At 34.8% G+C, this 10,225-nt stretch overlaps 1 non-coding gene across 1 annotated transcript; it reads right to left on the bottom strand.

Annotated features, from left to right (window-relative positions):
• Nucleotides 1-1,784: 1,784 nt before the first annotated feature.
• Nucleotides 1,785-1,917, bottom strand: LOC126021159 (small nucleolar RNA SNORA51). Its single transcript, XR_007499767.1, has one exon. It is a non-coding gene; the product is annotated as a small nucleolar RNA SNORA51 (small nucleolar RNA).
• Between the last annotated feature and the right edge of the window lie 8,308 nt (nucleotides 1,918-10,225).

The raw sequence follows: 10,225 nt of genomic DNA, 5'->3' as shown, positions 1-10,225 counted from the left end.
CAATAAAATTATCAGAAGCCAAATCTGGTCCAGAAAGTCCTCAAATTCCTTTCTAGTCACAGAGTACTAGCCTAGTGTTAGCAATAAGAATTGGTTTATTTTATCTTTTAATCTCTGTAAACATCTGAAGATATTTCATCTCAAACTTCTGTTGCTTACCTTGATATTTGTATATGCATCAAATTATTATATGCAATTGAAATTTCTTCATTCACATTGCACTGAATTGTTCATTTTGTTAAAATTCCACAATGGTTTAATCTACTGTTATGTTGATGGTATTTTCCAATTTGGGAAATTATGAATAGTGCTGCTATGAATATTCTGTACTCATTTATTTGAGTATATACTCAAGATTTGAAATGCAATGTCAAAATATGTGCCTGCTTTGCGTGGTTTTTTTTTTACATTTTGTTTCACATTTTATTTTTTAAAGAAAATGTATCACATAGTTGACATAGTTAATCATAATACATTTGTGTCCAGATAAGTTAAAGCAAAGCTTTTGCAAAAATGAAAAGAAAAAATAAAATTGAAGAAAAAGAAAGAGAGAATAAAGAAAGACAGAGAGAAAGAAAGAGAAAGAAAGGAAGGAAGGAAGGAAGAGAAAGAAAGGAAGAAAGGAAGAAAGAAAGAAAGAAAGAAAGAAAGAAAGAAAGAAAGAAAGAAAGAAAGAAAGAAAGAAAGAAAGAAAGAAAGAAAGAAAGAAAGAAAGAAAGAAAGAAAGAAAGAAAGAAAGAAAGAAAGAAAGAAAGAAAGAAAGAAAGAAAGAAAGAAAGAAAGAAAAAAGAAAGAAAGAAAGAAAGAAAGAAAGAAAGAAAGAAAGAAAGAAAGAAAGAAAGAAAGAAAGAAAGAGAGAGAGAGAGAGAGAGAGAGAAAGAAAGAAAGAAAGAAAGAAAGAAAGAAAGAAAGAAAGAAAGAAAGAAAGAAAGAAAGAAAGAAAGAAAGAAAGAAAGAAAGAAAGAAAGAAAGAAAGAAAGAGAAAGAAATAGCAAACTTATTTGTGAAAACTATTGTATAACCAATGGAGTCATTAAAACAATGGCGGAAGGTTTAGCAAACTCTGGTTGTTATATATCCATCCTCTTAAATTCTAGTGTTCTTTTAGGGAAGGCAGCATCAAATAAATGATGTCATTCAGAAATTCAAAGTTCTGATACTACAAATTTTAGGGCCATGTAATCAGCTATGGACCTCCTGGAAGAAGACCCAGTTCAAACATGGTTACTGCATTTGTGAGCATGGTTACAGTTGAGAGGCTTTTTCAGAAGAAGGAAGATATAGAGGAGGGTGATTGCACTCACTCCAAAAAAAAAAAAAAAAAAAATCCTGGTGATAACAGCTCAACCACTGGCTTACCTGAAATGTGGTCAAATTCGCGTCCTGATATGAAATCATATAATGTCAGTAGATGAGACAGGCCATCAGAGAAATAATTATTCTGGGTGATTGAAGCAGAAAGCATGTCTTCAGTAGGATGTCCTAAAATGGCCACCTTTGTGCTGAATGGACTGATAAAGCATAATCTTTCATGGCTCCATTTACTTCATTAGAGAAAGAGAGACTATGGAGTTGGCCCTGTTCGAACATCTGCCCTTAGATTTTGTAAGATAGGTATAATTCCTTCAATTTCATCAATAAAGAAGCCATACTGCATGTAGAATTTAAATAAATGGTCTACATATACACATCATTTAAATCATGTTCTCAGACTCAATACTTTGAGGCGCCAGAATTCATGCTTCTCATTATTTAGAAATATTTGATAAAACTCACATCATTTTTTTTGTCCCCCAATTCACAATACATACCCGGCAAGGGGCCTGTGTTGAGGTGTATATGGGGTGCCTTTACTGTACCTCCTCTTTCTATACAGCCAGTGTAAAGAACACAGCCTGTGGTAAGATTTGGGAGGCCTTATCTTATCTTTTATTTATTTTATTTTTTTTTCTTCAGAGCAAACTAAAGTTGTTTTTTTTGTTTGTTTGTTTTTTTAAAGTAAGAATTCATTTAAAGGACAAAATTGATTAACATAATGAGGTAAACTAATATAACATAATATAGTGACATAACATAACATATAATATAATTGATATAATAATAATACATGTAAGTCAAAGAAAATTTCTGATTAAAAACACAATTTTTTTTTCATAATGGCTTACATATCTTTCACTGTAGTATTTTGGGTACATATTCACATTGAATCAGGGGAATACCCATCACCTAATATGTCCTCTTCTCAATCAAAAATCAAATATGCTGAAAATAGGCAGAGTCCTGTCTAGAGGCTTCCAACCTCAGTTTGAGAGAGGATGTGAAAAAAGTAATTAAAATACCACAACAATACAAAAAAAATATCGAATTAAATAACCGATAAGCACCACAGCAATAAAGACAGGCACCACACAATAATCTCGGTTCTGAAATCAAATCATACTCAAGTACAAAAAAGAAAGAGAAAGACAAAACAAAATAAAATAAAATAATATTGGAGACATCAACCGTAATCTCCACACCAAAATAAAGACGTCAAAAAAAAATAGATCATTTATTCTCCTCTTGCTGCTTTCGTGGTATGTGGAAGACTTCTACTTTATCTTGGATGGTAAATCAGACCTGTTTCTAAAGATCTTGGTGGCTGTGCAGATCAGGGAATGGAGTTTATGAAGTCTTTCTTTGTGGTTCTAGTAGTTATGCTTCTTCAATGTCATTTTTTTGTTTTTTATGTGTTCTAGGTGTTTCAGAATAGTGCTACCATTCTGTGTTTTTCTTTCGTCTTCTGACTTACTTCATTTAACATAACATGATCTAGGTCCATCCACGTTGCTGCAAAGTCTGTGATTGTATCATTTCTAACTGCCATGTAATATTCCATTGTATATATGTACCACATCTTAATGATCCATTCATCTGTTGTTGGACATCGAGGTTGGTTCCAAGATTTGGCTCTTATACTGAGTGCTGCAATAAATAGTGGGGTGCATATGTATTTTGGAATGAATGTCCTTCCATCTTGGGGATATATGCCTAGGAGAGCAATTGCTGGGTCAAATGGCAGCTCAATTCTAAGTTCTTTGAGCACTCTCCAGACTTTTCTCCATAGATGTTGGACCAAGGGGCATTCCCACCAGCAATGAATGAGAGTTCCTTTCATACCACATCCTCTCCAACAAAGGTTGTTCCCATTATTTTTGATGTGAGCCAACCTCACTGGTGTGAGGTGGTATCTCATTGTTGTCTTGATTTGGATCTCCCTGATGATGAGCGAAGGTGAGCATGTTTTCATGTGTTTGTTGGCCATCCTTCTCTCTTCCTCAGAGAAATGTCTATTCATTTCGTCTCCCCATTTTTTATGGCTTCGTTTGGTTTTGAAGGGCTCAGGTTTCTGAGCACTTTGTATGTTCTAGATATCAGCCCTTTATCTGATATATCACTTCAGAGGAAATTGAAGACGTAATTAAAAGACTCCCTAAGAACAAATGCCCAGGCCCAGATGGATTTACAGGTGAATTCTATCAAACATTTCAAGAAGACTTATTACCACTGTTCCATAGGCTTTTCAAAACCATAGAAAAAACAGGAATCCTCCCCAACTCCTTTTATGAGGCTAATATCACACTCATTCCTAAAGAAGGCAAAGACACCACCAAAAAAGAAAACTACAGACCAATCTCACTAAAGAACATTGATGCAAAGATACTTAACAAAATCTTAGCAAACCGAATCCAACACCTCATCAAAAAGATCATACATCACAATCAAGTGGGATTCATACCAGGAATGCAAGGTTGGTTCAACATATGCAAATCAATAAACATTATACACCACATCAACAACATGAAGGACAAAAACCACATGATCATATCAATCGATGCAGAGAAGGCGTTTGACAAAATCCAACACCCGTTCATGTTAAAGACACTCAGCAAAATAGGGTTAGAAGGCACCTTCCTTAAGATAGTTACAGCTATTTATGAAAAGCCTACAGCCAACATTATACTTAATGGCAAGAAGCTAGAAGCATTCCCACTAAGGTCAGGAACTAGGCAAGGCTGTCCACTCTCTCCACTCTTATTCAATATAACCTTAGAAGTCCTAGCAATAGCAATCCGACAAGAGAAGGGAATCTAAGGAATTCAAGTAGGGAAAGAGGAACACAAGCTAGCTCTATTTGCTGATGATATGATGATATACATCAAAAACCCTAAAGAATCCACAGAAAAACTCCTAGAAGCAATCAACCAATACAGTAAAGTGGCTGGATACAAAGTCAATACACAAAAGACAGTAGCGTTTTTATATACAAACAATGAAGTTGAGGAGAGAGAGATTAAAAATACAATTCCATTTAAGATAGTATCAAAAAATATCAAATACCTAGGAATCAACCTTACAAGAGAAGTGAAAGATCTATACCAGGGAAACTTCAAAACACTTCAGAAAGAAATTGAAGACGATCTAAAGAAATGGAAGAACATCCCATCCTCATGGATAGGTAGAATTAACGTAGTCAAAATGACTATTTTACCCAAACTGCTATATAGATTTAATGCAATCCCTATCCAAATCCAGACACAATTCTTTAAAGAAATAGAACAATCAATTATAAAATTCATTTGGAACCATAAAAGACCCAGGATAGCTAAACACATTCTGAAAAATGAGAAGTTGGGAGGTATCTCCTTACCTAACTTGAAACTATACTATAAAGCCATAGTAATAAAAACAGCATGGTACTGGAACAGAGACAGGACCTCAGACCAGTGGATTAGAACAGAATTCCCAGACATAAACCCCCAGATATATAGCCAACTAATATTTGATAAAAGAGGCAAGAATATGAAATGGAACAAAGAAAGCCTATTCAACAAATGGTGTTGGTACAACTGGAAACTCATATGCACGAAAGTGAAAATCGACCCATATCTCACTCCTTATACAAAAGTCAACTCAAAATGGATCAAAGATCTGGAAATCAGACCTGAATCTATAAAGTTTATCGAGAATAAAATAGGCAGAACACTCGAAGACCTTTATATCAAAAGGGTCTTTGAGAATGGAGCACCAATGGCAAGAACGTTAGCATCAAATATAAACAAATGGGACTACATCAAACTAAAAAGCTTCTGCATGGCAAAAGAAACCCTACTTAACGCAAGAAGACAGCTAACAGAATGGGAAAAATCTTTTCACTTGACTCACATCATTTTTATGGAAAACAAGATCATCTGTCCAAGAGCATGGAAGTGAACTTGGGTAGGCATTAGGAAAAAAGTGTACCAGTCAGAGGGATGCCATGAATAAGGGCATGAAGGAAAAAACAGATGCCTAGCAGTAGTGAAGAAGTAGCAAGCCATTTGAGAAAATATAAAGGTTATTGCATAAGAGATAAATAAGAACTATACATCAAACAGATTCCTATCCCTTGTGATAGCCCGAGAAACCATATTTTTTCATGGATATGGGGGGGGGAGATCAAATATCTGAGCAGATGGTTACTTTAAAAATACATATCTAATGTCCCAAATCTTCCTCCTCCCACCTAACCCCCGCCTGTACTCTAGGCAGGCTTTCCATTTCCCTCATACATTCTCATTATTAGGACAGTTCAAAATGTTGTTATTTCTCTAACTAAACTCATCACTTGTGGTGAGCTTCCTGAGGTGAGCTGGAACTTCTGGCTCTTTTCTCTTTTGTGTCTGAAAATTATTATTGCAAGAATGTTTGGGACATTGGTGATGGGAACGTTGCACTGGTGATGGGTGGTGTTCTTTACATGACTGAAACCTAAACACAATCATGTATGTAATCAAGGTGTTTAAATAAAATATATATAAATATATATACTTATTCAATTAGTATAATTAATTGCTCTTACACTCTTTGTTTTTTTTTTTGTTTTTTGTTTTTTGAGGCCATACCCGTTTGATGCTCAGGGATATATATATATATATATATGAAAAATAAAGTTGATAAAATTAGTCTTCTGTAGGTAGAGATCTCAAGTTTTGTACAGGTCATAGGATAAATTCTAGGTTAGAGTCTTTCTTTATGGTTCTAGAAGTTCTGTTTCATCATGGTTGTTGTTTAGTCTTCTGTAATTAGCGGTCTTGATTTTTACACAGATCCTAGGATAGAGTCCTTCCTTATTTTTCCAGAAGTTCTGCTCTGTTGCAGTTGTCCAAGTCAGACCTCTGGAATTAGAGATCTTGGTTTCTGTACAGTTCCTAGGCTGAAACCTAGGCTAAGATCTTTCTAAGTTCTGCCTACTTGTGTTTTCAAACCCTATTTTTAAAAAAAATGTATAATTTACTAAAAATTGGAAACAAAGGAAAGCTACTGTTTGGCATATATGTAACTCAGATGAATTCAAGTTTCTACTTTCTTTGGCCTTCCAAGCAGTACAAAATGAACAAGATTAATTCCCCAAGACAATCTAACCCAAAGCCATAAATTCAATACTTAGACCTGCAATACTAGGTACCAAAAGGGCTAACCTCTGAGAGTTGGAGGATCATGTGGTTCTAAGGCTTGAATTAATTCCAACATGCATTCCAGTCATACGTTGTCCTCAACCCAAGCTCTTTCTCAAGTTCCTCTCCAAATTCAGTTTGAACCCTTTATTATAAAATTAGTTTAGTTGTCTAAACTTTACTACCCAAATACTTTCTATCTTCTAATTTGTATCAAAGACTTATTTCCTGCCAACACATTGCTATTCTTAATATACACATTTCTTTCTTTATTATGGACCATATTGCCAGGAGAAATAAAGTACTGTTCATCTGCAACTGGGAGAATGGCTGTGGACTGTGGGTGGCATTTGTACTATAAAGCAAAATTCTGAATTGAGTTGAGATGAATGAGCCACTTTATTCTGTCAAAAGATGTCTTCTGGCCAAGGAGTACCACCACAGCACATAAACAAACACTACCATATTACAAAACTCACAATGAGAAAGCAACACAAAACCCCACCATAATTAGTAAATGGAGATGTTAGTTCTGAAGATGCAGTTAGTACCAGACATCTATATAGCCTCTTCAGTGAAGACTTTAGAAACTTTAAGGATGTTCAAATAAACCATGGAACAGACAGCCAATAACATTCAAGAGGTTATATAGTATAAATGAAAAAATTTCAAACAATGACTTGGTAAGCCAACTAAAAAAACTCACTAGAAAGCCTCATCAGCAGAGAAAGAGCTACTGAGGACAGAATCAGTGAGCTTAAAGATGAGCTTCATAACACTTCAATTTAACAGAAAGAAGTTGTAAGGAGCCTTAAAGTAAATTAACAGAAGGTAGAAAAAAATCTTCAAAAAATAAGTGAACAGATGACAAGAGATCTTTTGGATGAATTCAAAGGAACAATCTAAGAATAACTGGGGTCCCAGAGGGCCAGGAAGAAAACAGCTTGAATAAGCAACAGATGCACAAATGCAGTCACCATGTTCAAACTGGGCCAGCTCTCTAGAACCACTCTTTTTTGAATGAGATGTAGCCCAGGCTATGAAAAATCAGATTACATGAGCCCACAAACTAGAAATTTGGCCATCTCAGAAGGAGAGTGTAGAACAAACCTTTTCCCTACTGAAGCCAGGCCTACTGCCTCCATCACCCACAATCACTGTTATCCCAATGGCTCCATCTCATCACTGACACTGATTTGCTTCAGGGTTACCAGTATGAATGAACTTTAGGTATACTGGTTTTAGGACTTATATCACCAAGGCTTTTTTGGAGCAAGTAAAGGCATATATATCTCCCCATATATCTTCCTTCTTCCAGGATACCTAGCAGCTGAGTACCCATTCCTAAAAGTCATAATATCAGTAATAGGACTTTGAGTCTCTGGACAACTTTATTTTTTAATGCTGTCATTTCTATAGAACATACCGATTTTTTTTTTTTTTTTGGTTTTTGGGCCACACCCGGTAACGCTCAGGGGTTACTCCTGGCTATGCGCTCAGAAGTCGCTCCTGGCTTGGGGGACCATATGGGACGCCGGGGGATCGAACCGCGGTCCGTCTCCTAGGCTAGCGCAGGTAAGGCAGGCACCTTACCTCCAGCGCCACCGCCCGGCCCCAGAACATACCGATTTAACAGAATGGACGGCTAACAATAAGAATGTACTATACTTTCTGCCGTTGTACTAAAGTCTTTATTGGTGAAACAATAATTTTCACAAATGTACTTGCTACTGTATTTTATTTTTTTATTTTATTAACTTTCTTCTTTTTCTTTTTTATTTTTCTTTCTATTTCTTCAGAAACTTTGTTTTTACTTTTCCGGTAACAGGTGGATTATGTATATGTACTATATATATGATGTATTTTCTTTTCAGACCTGGATGCACTAAAATAGAAGTGAATTACAAACAGAAACAAAGAAATAACTTTAACACCTAGATATGAAATGGCTCAGTATTGAACAACCAGTGAACTAAAGAGGAAATCAAAAGTTTGTGAGAAAAATTAGAATGAAGACATGAATTATCATCATTTATGGGATGCACAAAGGTGGTACAAATAGGAAATGTATAACTGTACAAGTATTGATCAGGAAGGAACAAAAGGCCTACATATATCATTTAATGGTACAGCTTGGGAAATTAAAAGATTACCAACAAAATGATTTGAAATCAGACAGGAGAAAGAAAATAATAAAACTCAGAGCAAAAATTAATGAACTGGAAATCTAGAAAACAATACAAAAGATCACTGAAAGCAATAGTTGGTTCTTTTAAAAATAAACAAGGTGATGAACAATTAACAAGACTCACAATGAAAGAGAATTAAAATTAATAAATTGAAGCAGAAATGAAAGGGGGAAATTTCACTACAGTTCCTACAGAAATTTAAAGGGAAATCAGATCTATCACTACTGAGGAAATTGGAACGGTATTCAAAAGACTTCCCCAAACTAAAGCCCAGACCCAGATGGTTTCACTATTAAATCATTCCAAGCCATTAAAAAGAAGAAAAGCCAATCCTTTTCAGGCTCTTCCAGGAAATTGAAGAAACAGAAACACTTCCAGTTTCAATGAAGCTAACATCACCCTGATACCAAAAGCAGACACTACAAAAAAAGGAGAATTACAGGCCAATACCCTTGATGACCATAGATGCAAAGATCCTCAACAAAATACTGTCAGCTAGAGTCCAATAGCTAATCCAACAACTCATCAGACACCATGATCAAGTAGGATTAATTCCAGAGATACAAGGATAATTAAATATATGCAAGTTGCTCAATATAATAGATGGTATCAACAAAAGAAAATATAAATAGCATATTTATATACTACTTATATATCACATATAAGTAGTAATAGATGTAATGGTAAATATAATAGTAATATTGTATGATTAATAGTAATAAATGTAATATTAAATGTAAATAGTAATAGATGCAGAATAAAAAAAAACATTTGACAAGGTCCAGCACCCATTCATCAAATATCTGAACTAGATTGACTAGATGGACATTGAAAGAAACTTTCTCAATGTAGCCAAAGTCATTCATCAAAAGCCCATGGCAAACATTTTATTTAATGAGAAAAAACTGAAAGCATTTCCTCTAAGATCTGATACAAGACAAAGTTGTCCTCTATCACCATTTCTGTTCAAAACAGGATTGGGATTACTTGTCATAGCATGCATTTTCTATTCACGGAATATGTAAAATCCAATAATCACCTGATAAAGGGTTTAAATCAAAGATAAAAAAGACACTGGTAGAAATTATCAAGAAAAAAAACTAACCTTATACAAAAATGGGTAAAATAAATGAATAGGCCTTCTTCAAACAAGAAATACAGATGCCCAAAAGGTCCAAGAAGAAATGCTTCACATCACTAATTATCAGAGAGATGCAAATCAAAACAACATGAGATATATCATACCACAGAGACTGGCACTCATCACAAAGAAAAGACTAACCAGTGGATACTTGAAGAAAGAGATTCTCATTCACTGCTGGTGAAAATGCTGACTGGTCTAGCCTTTTTGGAAAACAATATGGATATTTCTCATAAAATTAGAAATTCTGCTTTCATATAAAACAGCCATTCTATTTCTAGGAATCTACTCTGTTCTATTTCTATTCTACTCTATCTAATCTATTCTCACTCCAAAACACAATGTCGAGAAGCCCTCTGCTTTTCTATTTTCATCACAGCACTATTTACAATAACTAAAATATAAAAACAAGCCAAGTG

This window comes from Suncus etruscus, chromosome 10 (genome assembly GCF_024139225.1).
Source record: "Suncus etruscus isolate mSunEtr1 chromosome 10, mSunEtr1.pri.cur, whole genome shotgun sequence".
In the NCBI taxonomy this organism is placed as follows: domain Eukaryota; kingdom Metazoa; phylum Chordata; class Mammalia; order Eulipotyphla; family Soricidae; genus Suncus; species Suncus etruscus.
The sequence above is the reverse complement of the archived record's forward strand: the minus strand, read 5'-3'. Positions and strand labels throughout refer to the sequence as shown.